Source organism: Pimephales promelas, chromosome 3 (genome assembly GCF_988280905.1).
Source record: "Pimephales promelas chromosome 3, fPimPro1.hap1.1, whole genome shotgun sequence".
NCBI classification, from domain to species: Eukaryota; Metazoa; Chordata; class Actinopteri; order Cypriniformes; family Leuciscidae; genus Pimephales; species Pimephales promelas.
Window position 1 is genome coordinate 36,936,230 of NC_142771.1, and position 11,354 is coordinate 36,947,583.

Genomic DNA, 11,354 nt, shown 5'->3' on the forward strand with positions numbered 1-11,354 from the left:
CAATCTTCCCAAATTCTGATAGAGGGCCATGAAACTTAGACCTGAGTGCAAAAATGGAGGCTCTAGCCCCTTCCAGAGCTGAGATATCGAAACTCAAAAATTCGGCCCGAAAAAAAACGACAGTGGTACCCCTTACGTTTTTTTTTTGGGCGAAAAATTAAGTTTCTCCAATCTTCCCAAATTCTGATAGAGGGCCATGAGACTTAGACCTGAGTGCAAAAATGGAGGCTCTAGCCCCTTCCAGAGCTGAGATATCGAAACTCAAAAATTCGGCCCGAAAAAAAACGACAGTGGTAACCCTTACGTTTTTTTTTTTGGGCGAAAAATTAAGTTTATCCAATCTTCCCAAATTCTGATAGAGGGCCATGAGACTTAGACCTGAGTGCAAAAATGGAGGCTCTAGCCCCTTCCAGAGCTGAGATATCGAAACTAAAAAATTCGGCCCGAAAAAAAACGACAGTGGTACCCCTTACGTTTTTTTTTTTGGGCGAAAAATTAAGTTTCTCCAATCTTCCCAAATTCTGATAGAGGGCCATGAGACTTAGACCTGAGTGCAAAAATGGAGGCTCTAGCCCCTTCCAGAGCTGAGATATCGAAACTCAAAAATTCGGCCCGAAAAAAAAACGACAGTGGTACCCCTTACGTTTTTTTTTTTGGGTGAAAAATTAAGTTTCTCCAATCTTCCCAAATTCTGATAGAGGGCAATGAGACTTAGACCTGAGTGCAAAAATGGAGGCTCTAGCCCCTTCCAGAGCTGAGATATCGAAACTCAAAAATTCGGCCCGAAAAAAAAACGACAGTGGTACCCCTTACGGTTTTTTTTGGGGCGAAAAATTAAGTTTCTCCAATCTCCCCAAATTCTGATAGAGGGCCATGAGACTTAGACCTGAGTGCAAAAATGGAGGCTCTAGCCCCTTCCAGAGCTGAGATATCGAAACTCAAAAATTCGTCCCGAAAAAAAAACGACAGTGGTACCCCTTACGTTTTTTTTTTTGGGGCAAAAAATTAAGTTTCTCCAATCTTCCCAAATTCTGATAGAGGGCCATGAGACTTAGACCTGAGTGCAAAAATGGAGGCTCTAGCCCCTTCCAGAGCTGAGATATCGAAACTCAAAAATTCGGCCCGAAAAAAAAAACGACAGTGGTACCCCTTACGTTTTTTTTTTTGGGCGAAAAATTAAGTTTCTCCAATCTTCCCAAATTCTGATAGAGGGCCATGAGACTTAGACCTGAGTGCAAAAATGGAGGCTCTAGCCCCTTCCAAAGCTGAGATATCGAAACTCAAAAATTCGGCCCGAAAAAAAACGACAGTGGTACCCCTTACGTTTTTTTTTTTGGGCGAAAAATTAAGTTTCTCCAATCTTCCCAAATTCTGATAGAGGGCCATGAGACTTAGACCTGAGTGCAAAAATGGAGGCTCTAGCCCCTACCAGAGCTGAGATAGCGAAACTCAAAAATTCGGCCCGAAAAAAAAACGACAGTGGTACCCCTTACGTTTTTTTTTTTGGGCGAAAAATTAAGTTTCTCCAATCTTCCCAAATTCTGATAGAGGGCCATGAGACTTAGACCTGAGTGCAAAAATGGAGGCTCTAGCCCCTTCCAGAGCTGAGATATCGAAACTCGAAAATTCGGCCCGAAAAAAAAACGACAGTGGTACCCCTTACGTTTTTTTTTTTGGGCGAAAAATTAAGTTTCTCCAATCTTCCCAAATTCTGATAGAGGGCCATGAGACTTAGACCTGAGTGCAAAAATGGAGGCTCTAGCCCCTTCCAGAGCTGAGATATCGAAACTCAAAAATTCGGCCCGAAAAAAAAAACGACAGTGGTACCCCTTACGTTTTTTTTTTGGGCGAAAAATTAAGTTTCTCCAATCTTCCCAAATTCTGATAGAGGGCCATGAGACTTAGACCTGAGTGCAAAAATGGAGGCTCTAGCCCCTTCCAGAGCTGAGATATCGAAACTCAAAAATTCGGCCCGAAAAAAAAACGACAGTGGTACCCCTTACGTTTTTTTTTTGGGCGAAAAATTAAGTTTCTCCAATCTTCCCAAATTCTGATAGAGGGCCATGAGACTTAGACCTGAGTGCAAAAATGGAGGCTCTAGCCCCATCCAGAGCTGAGATATCGAAACTCAAAAATTCGGCCCAAAAAAAAACGACATTGGTACCCCTTACGTTTTTTTTTTGCGCGAAAAATTAAGTTTCTCCAATCTTCCCAAATTCTGATAGAGGGCCATGAGACTTAGACCTGAGTGCAAAAATGGAGGCTCTAGCCCCTTCCAGAGCTGAGATATCGAAACTCAAAAATTCGGCCCGAAAAAAACGACAGTGGTACCCCTTACGTTTTTTTTTTTGGGCGAAAAATTAAGTTTCTCCAATCTTCCCAAATTCTGATAGAGGGCCATGAGACTTAGACCTGAGTGCAAAAATGGAGGCTCTAGCCCCTTCCAGAGCTGAGATATCGAAACTCAAAAATTCGGCCCGAAAAAAAAACGACAGTGGTACCCCTTACGTTTTTTTTTTTTGGGCGAAAAATTAAGTTTCTCCAATCTTCCCAAATTCTGATAGAGGGCCATGAGACTTAGACCTGAGTGCAAAAATGGAGGCTCTAGCCCCTTCCAGAGCTGAGATATCGAAACTCAAAAATTCGGCCCAAAAAAAAAACGACAGTGGTACCCCTTACGGTTTTTTTTGGGGCGAAAAATTAAGTTTCTCCAATCTCCCCAAATTCTGATAGAGGGCCATGAGACTTAGACCTGAGTGCAAAAATGGAGGCTCTAGCCCCTTCCAGAGCTGAGATATCGAAACTCAAAAATTCGGCCCGAAAAAAAAACGACAGTGGTACCCCTTACGTTTTTTTTTTGGGCGAAAAATTAAGTTTCTCCAATCTTCCCAAATTCTGATAGAGGGCCATGAGACTTAGACCTGAGTGCAAAAATGGAGGCTCTAGCCCCTTCCAGAGCTGAGATATCGAAACTCAAAAATTCGGCCCAAAAAAAAACGACAGTGGTACCCCTTACGTTTTTTTTTTTGCGCGAAAAATTAAGTTTCTCCAATCTTCCCAAATTCTGATAGAGGGCCATGAGACTTAGACCTGAGTGCAAAAATGGAGGCTCTAGCCCCTTCCAGAGCTGAGATATCGAAACTCAAAAATTCGGCCCGAAAAAAACGACAGTGGTACCCCTTACGTTTTTTTTTTTGGGCGAAAAATTAAGTTTCTCCAATCTTCCCAAATTCTGATAGAGGGCCATGAGACTTAGACCTGAGTGCAAAAATGGAGGCTCTAGCCCCTTCCAGAGCTGAGATATCGAAACTCAAAAATTCGGCCCGAAAAAAAAACGACAGTGGTACCCCTTACGTTTTTTTTTTTGGGCGAAAAATTAAGTTTCTCCAATCTTCCCAAATTCTGATAGAGGGCCATGAGACTTAGACCTGAGTGCAAAAATGGAGGCTCTAGCCCCTTCCAGAGCTGAGATATCGAAACTCAAAAATTCGGCCCAAAAAAAAAACGACAGTGGTACCCCTTACGGTTTTTTTTGGGGCGAAAAATTAAGTTTCTCCAATCTCCCCAAATTCTGATAGAGGGCCATGAGACTTAGACCTGAGTGCAAAAATGGAGGCTCTAGCCCCTTCCAGAGCTGAGATATCGAAACTCAAAAATTCGGCCCGAAAAAAAAACGACAGTGGTACCCCTTACGTTTTTTTTTTTGGGCGAAAAATTAAGTTTCTCCAATCTTCCCAAATTCTGATAGAGGGCCATGAGACTTAGACCTGAGTGCAAAAATGGAGGCTCTAGCCCCTTCCAGAGCTGAGATATCGAAACTCAAAAATTCGGCCCGAAAAAAAAACGACAGTGGTACCCCTTACGTTTTTTTTTTGGGCGAAAAATTAAGTTTCTCCAATCTTCCCAAATTCTGATAGAGGGCCATGAGACTTAGACCTGAGTGCAAAAATGGAGGCTCTAGCCCCTTCCAGAGCTGAGATATCGAAACTCAAAAATTCGACCCGAAAAAAAACGACAGTGGTACCCCTTACGTTTTTTTTTTTGGGCGAAAAATTAAGTTTCTCCAATCTTCCCAAATTCTGATAGAGGGCCATGAGACTTAGACCTGAGTGCAAAAATGGAGGCTCTAGCCCCTTCCAGAGCTGAGATATCGAAACTCAAAAATTCGACCCGAAAAAAAACGACAGTGGTACCCCTTACGTTTTTTTTTTTTGGGCAAAAAATTAAGTTTCTCCAATCTTCCCAAATTCTGATAGAGGGCCATGAGACTTAGACCTGAGTGCAAAAATGGAGGCTCTAGCCCCTTCCAGAGCTGAGATATCGAAACTCAAAAATTCGGCCCGAAAAAAAAACGACAGTGGTACCCCTTACGTTTTTTTTTTGGGCGAAAAATTAAGTTTCTCCGATCTTCCCAAATTCTGATAGAGGGCCATGAGACTTAGACCTGAGTGCAAAAATGGAGGCTCTAGCCCCTTCCAAAGCTGAGATATCGAAACTCAAAAATTCGGCCCGAAAAAAAACGACAGTGGTACCCCTTACGTTTTTTTTTTTGGGCGAAAAATTAAGTTTCTCGAATCTTCCCAAATTCTGATAGAGGGCCATGAGACTTAGACCTGAGTGCAAAAATGGAGGCTTCTTCCAGAGCTGAGATATCGAAACTCAAAAATTCGGCCCGAAAAAAAACGACAGTGGTACCCCTTACGTTTTTTTTTTGGGCGAAAAATTAAGTTTCTCCAATCTTACCAAATTCTGATAGAGGGCCATGAGACTTAGACCTGAGTGCAAAAATGGAGGCTCTAGCCCCTTCCAGAGCTGAGATATCGAAACTCAAAAATTCGGCCCGAAAAAAAACGACAGTGGTACCCCTTACGTTTTTTTTTTTGGGCGAAAAATTAAGTTTCTCCAATCTTCCCAAATTCTGATAGAGGGCCATAAGACTTAGACCTGAGTGCAAAAATGGAGGCTCTAGCCCCTTCCAGAGCTGAGATATCGAAACTCAAAAATTCGGCCCGAAAAAAAAACGACAGTGGTACCCCTTACGTTTTTTTTTTTGGGCGAAAAATTAAGTTTCTCCAATCTTCCCAAATTCTGATAGAGGGCCATGAGACTTAGACCTGAGTGCAAAAATGGAGGCTCTAGCCCCTTCCAGAGCTGAGATATCGAAACTCAAAAATTCGGCCCGAAAAAAAACGACAGTGGTACCCCTTACGTTTTTTTTTTTTGGGCAAAAAATTAAGTTTCTCCAATCTTCCCAAATTCTGATAGAGGGCCATGAGACTTAGACCTGAGTGCAAAAATGGAGGCTCTAGCCCATTCCAGAGCTGAGATATCGAAACTCAAAAATTCGGCCCGAAAAAAAAAACGACAGTGGTACCCCTTACGTTTTTTTTTTTGGGCGAAAAATTAAGTTTCTCCGATCTTCCCAAATTCTGATAGAGGGCCATGAGACTTAGACCTGAGTGCAAAAATGGAGGCTCTAGCCCCTTCCAAAGCTGAAAAATCGAAACTCAAAAATTCGGCCCGAAAAAAAACGACAGTGGTACCCCTTACGTTTTTTTTTTGGGCGAAAAATTAAGTTTCTCCAATCTTCCCAAATTCTGATAGAGGGCCATGAGACTTAGACCTGAGTGCAAAAATGGAGGCTCTAGCCCCTTCCAGAGCTGAGATATTGAAACTCAAAAATTCGGCCCGAAAAAAAACGACAGTGGTACCCCTTACGTTTTTTTTTTTGGGCGAAAAATTAAGTTTCTCCAATCTTCCCAAATTCTGATAGAGGGCCATGAGACTTAGACCTGAGTGCAAAAATGGAGGCTCTAGCCCCTTCCAGAGCTGAGATATCGAAACTCAAAAATTCGGCCCGAAAAAAAAAAAACTACAGTGGTACCCCTTACGTTTTTTTTTTTTTGGGCGAAAAATTAAGTTTCTCCAATCTTCCCAAATTCTGATAGAGGGCCATAAGACTTAGACCTGAGTGCAAAAATGAAGGCTCTAGCCCCTTCCAGAGCTGAGATATCGAAACTCAAAAATTCGGCCCGAAAAAAAAACGACAGTGGTACCCCTTACGTTTTTTTTTTGGGCGAAAAATTAAGTTTCTCCAATCTTCCCAAATTCTGATAGAGGGCCATGAGACTTAGACCTGAGTGCAAAAATGGAGGCTCTAGCCCCTTCCAGAGCTGAGATATCGAAACTCAAAAATTCGTCCCGAAAAAAAAACGACAGTGGTACCCCTTACGTTTTTTTTTTTTGGGCAAAAAATTAAGTTTCTCCAATCTTCCCAAATTCTGATAGAGGGCCATGAGACTTAGACCTGAGTGCAAAAATGGAGGCTCTAGCCCATTCCAGAGCTGAGATATCGAAACTCAAAAATTCGGCCCGAAAAAAAAAACGACAGTGGTACCCCTTACGTTTTTTTTTTGGGCGAAAAATTAAGTTTCTCCGATCTTCCCAAATTCTGATAGAGGGCCATGAGACTTAGACCTGAGTGCAAAAATGGAGGCTCTAGCCCCTTCCAAAGCTGAAAAATCGAAACTCAAAAATTCGGCCCGAAAAAAAACGACAGTGGTACCCCTTACGTTTTTTTTTTGGGCGAAAAATTAAGTTTCTCCAATCTTCCCAAATTCTGATAGAGGGCCATGAGACTTAGACCTGAGTGCAAAAATGGAGGCTCTAGCCCCTTCCAGAGCTGAGATATTGAAACTCAAAAATTCGGCCCGAAAAAAAACGACAGTGGTACCCCTTACGTTTTTTTTTTTGGGCGAAAAATTAAGTTTCTCCAATCTTCCCAAATTCTGATAGAGGGCCATGAGACTTAGACCTGAGTGCAAAAATGGAGGCTCTAGCCCCTTCCAGAGCTGAGATATCGAAACTCAAAAATTCGGCCCGAAAAAAAAACGACAGTGGTACCCCTTACGTTTTTTTTTTTGGGCGAAAAATTAAGTTTCTCCAATCTTCCCAAATTCTGATAGAGGGCCATGAGACTTAGACCTGAGTGCAAAAATGGAGGCTCTAGCCCCTTCCAGAGCTGAGATATCGAAACTCAAAAATTCGTCCCGAAAAAAAACGACAGTGGTACCCCTTACGTTTTTTTTTTTGGGCGAAAAATTAAGTTTCTCCAATCTTCCCAAATTCTGATAGAGGGCCATGAGACTTAGACCTGAGTGCAAAAATGGAGGCTCTAGCCCCTTCCAGAGCTGAGATATCGAAACTCAAAAATTCGGCCCGAAAAAAAAACGACAGTGGTACCCCTTACGTTTTTTTTTTGGGCGAAAAATTAAGTTTCTCCAATCTTCCCAAATTCTGATTCGGGCCATGAGAATCCAGAGTTTTGGGAAGATTGGAGAAACTTAATTTTGTGCCCTAAAAAAAAAAACGTAAGGGGTAACACTGTCGTTTTTTTTTCGGGCCTAATTTTTGAGTTTCGATATCTCAGCTCTGGAAGGGGCTAGAACCTCCATTTTTGCACTCAGGTCTAAGTCTCATGGCCCTCTATCAGAATCCAGAGTTTTGGGAAGATTGGAGAAACTTAATTTTTCGCCCAAAAAAAAAAAAACGACAGTGGTACCCCTTACGTTTTTTTTTTTTCGGGTGAAAAATTAAGTTTCTCCAATCTTCCCAAAACTCTAGATTAAAAAATAACAAAAAAAAAAATGTTAAGAAAAAAAACGTAAGGGGTACCACTGTCGTTTTTTTTTTTTCGGGCCTAATTTTTGAGTTTCGATATCTCAGCTCTGGAAGGGGCTAGAGCCTCCATTTTTGCACTCAGGTCTAAGTCTCACGGCCCTCTATCAGAATCCAGAGTTTTGGGAAGATTTGGGAAACTTTATTTTTCGGGTTCATAACTTGCTGTGACTTTATTTTATCGCAGTTCCAAGTTTAGATATAAAGCCAGAATAGTTTTTTTCACAGAAAAAACAAGCTTCCATAAATTTGACACTAATTTAAAATTGTGACACTAATTGGTGACCGTAGGATTGGGATCAGGTTGGACTAGTTCAATACAGCGCCTATAGGGTCACAGAATTCGGGGCATCACCAACAAAATGTCAGAAGTGGCGAAATGCGATAAAAGTAAAGGCACGGTGCGGACCGGCCCATTTTGAGCACTGTCTCAAATCTCAAATGCAAATAAAGTCTCAAATACACACATACTGTAAACCACTGCACTGTTTTTAAACTGTCTCAGTGAAACCATAGATTGAGAAGATTGTCATTTAGGACAGAGCTAAAACTACAACCAAAAGCAAGAGCATTGCTAAAAACAATTAAGGTAAATTTACATTCAGATAGAACATTTTGATTACGTAAAGTAAAGTAATGTTTAACGTATTAGATAATGCACAGATATCATTAATAAACCTTTTCATTTTATGGAGTCAGATGAAACGAGTTAATTGATAAGATTAAAGGTTTACATTTAATTGAAATTCACTTTGCCATGGAAGAGACGGAACACGCTTGAAACCTTCACCACGAATCGAAACCCGCCATTTGGAACGACTTCGCGGCCCCTTTTTACAAACTTTTATTCCAATACTATAGACATAACCAAATTGTTGTCGTTTAGGAATAAGATCGTGTGGGAGTCGCTATCTTTTAACGGTTAATTGTGCAGATCCACAACAGTAACTCGTTGTTGTCTTATTAGTTGATGATCTGAATCAGGTGTGTTAAATAAAGGAGACAGAGCTGTGAAATGAAAACCACCGTACAAACCTGATTCGTTAACTTTTACTATTGGGCCCCAGAGCAAGACTTTGATTTATTCGTATGGATCACACAATAGTCTGATGACAGGCCGATAAGCGGCTGTGTTTCTCAGAAAGGTTGCCGTTTTGCCCTCTAAACCAGCCATGTGGGTTTGTAAGTTCACAAATGCAGTCTGACAATGGGCAGGATTTATTTATTCAGGACCGATCAGCTCCACAGAAGAGGAATCACAGCAAATATGTTTTCTTCTTGAGTTTTCCTTACGTTTAGACTTTAGTTACTCGTATTGTAGAAGCTTTATTAAGTTGCATAAAAGAAAAGGCACTTTAAAAAAATACATTTAAAGGTGCTTTATATATTTTTTAGCAGCCTCTATTGTTGACATTTCAGATTGCAACCAATTTTTCCAAGAGCGCTCGAGGTCGAATACAAGAGCGATCACTCATGGTACACGGCCACACTGAGACTTTACACACACCGGAGAAAGCATCACAAAACATGCTGGCAACTCAACAATTTGCATGCTTTTGAAAACATAAAGCAGCCTACTTTGATTGGTCATCGCAAATATTCTGACATTGATGAGCAGTGACAGATCAGTGAGACTCAGATGAACGCACTGAATTATCACGACTGAAGTGAACACAAATCTGTGTAGCCAACTCAATTACTAATTATTATTTTTACTAACCCCCCAAACTATAATTTTCATCCCTTTTGGGAGGGTCCAAATGTTTTCAGATTCTTTGAGCAACATGACATCATGACTTTTGCGTAAACATACACGCCACTTTCGAGTCAGGTGGCGTGTCATCTCTACGCATTTTGAGCTATCTGCGTGTATCTGCGTGTATGCCTACGCCATTAACGTCCGCGTCATTCCGCGGGTCTGTACACGCAGTCAAATCTCCAGTCATAAATGCCATTAACCCCAGTGACGGTTAAGTTTAGGGATGGGGTTGAGGTAAGTCACATCTTTTTTTTTACCTAGGAGGATGGTAAGGGAACAGTCATAAATGCCATTAACCCCAGTGACAGTTATGGTTTAGGGACGGGGTTGATGTAAGTCATATATTTATATAACGTTAAGTCAACAGCGTTTATAAACACGCTGAAAGGCGATTATGCGTCTTTATACCATGGTCTGGGTGAATACTCGATTCTGATTGGCTGCAGGGTGTCCGTTAAAAGGTGATAGAGGACACCTAGTAAAGTAGTTCTGGTGAAACTGCCTGTTTACTATTCGAAATGAATAAATAAATGCGCTGCCTACAACAGCTGTGAGTACATAGCAACAGGCAGTCAAACGCTCTATCAAAACAAACATCTAACGTTAGATTCTATAGCCTAATACAACAATGAGCGACTTCGTTATTTCTTTTAACATTAATGGAGAATATGGCAACTTTGACGACTGGTATGCTGTAGGTGGACTCTCCGATGCTGGACTGGAGAGCCGTCAAATAATGACGGTGACAGGCCATCGATGCCAGAGCAGTCTGCGGGCGGCTCCGTCTGTCCGTGAGAGACGAAGCTGGAGCAACGTACTGTCTACATCAAGTGCCCATGGGCAGCAGTAACGTTACCCAGCTTTTGTGGATCCTTCTGACTGGCCGACTTTGTCAAATTGCACTATAAATGGAAACGTTGAAATTAATTGTAAATAAAAAAAGCTAGAATGTAGCTAGGCAAATGACCCTCTCTTTGATCTGATTAATTTATTGCCATATATAAGCGCAAATCGCTGGTGCTCAGAACTAATTGTTTGTTTGTTTGTTTTTTGTGTGTTTTTCTGATTTTTGTTTGATTAATTGTTTTATGTGTAATAAAAAAATAACTATGCCTACCTGTGTTTCATGAAAAAAAAAATGCATTTTTGAACCTAAGGGTTCTACAAGCTGAGCGGACTATAAATATCTCCGGTTGCTAAATAAACCGTCAGGCAAGTTATTATTTGTAAAAACTAGATTTAGCCTAATTAAAATATAAACTAATGTTTTAAAAATGTTTTATTTGGCAAGTGACCATGGTATAAGCGGGTTAATGCCCTCCGAGGTGTCCATTGTTGGACTTCGTCCTCCGCTGCACGTCGGCCGGTTCACGCCTCGCCGTCGTCCATTAAAACCTGACAATAGACACCTCGTCGGGCATTAAACCTTACTGATAGCACGCCAAAAAATGGAAATACGAATTGGCGTGTCATACACACGCTACTTCATGAGATCAGTCTGCTTTGAGAAATGAAGTGATGTGCAGCATGAGTAAAATAGTGCTTTTGACATTGGGTTAATGTAAACCTGTTGTAGGAGAGCTGCAAAATAAAAACAGCCTAGTAGGCACTTTAAAAAAACTAATGGAAATGTTGATAGTGCACAAATCATTTTTTGATGCTTATTCAAACCTACCTACCTAGATCACTCACATCAGCTAGAAACACCAAGGGTTCACTCTAAGCATGGAGAGTCTGCTTTTAGCTATTATGCCAACAGCCGCCACTGGAACCAGCTTCCAGAAGAGATCAGGTGAGCTCTTACAGTAGTCACATTTAAATCCAGGCTCAAAACACATCTGTTTAGCTGTGCATTTTGCCACTGTTCGTCCGACTGTTACTGCGTACTACGTTTTATTTTTGATTCTAAATTGTTTTA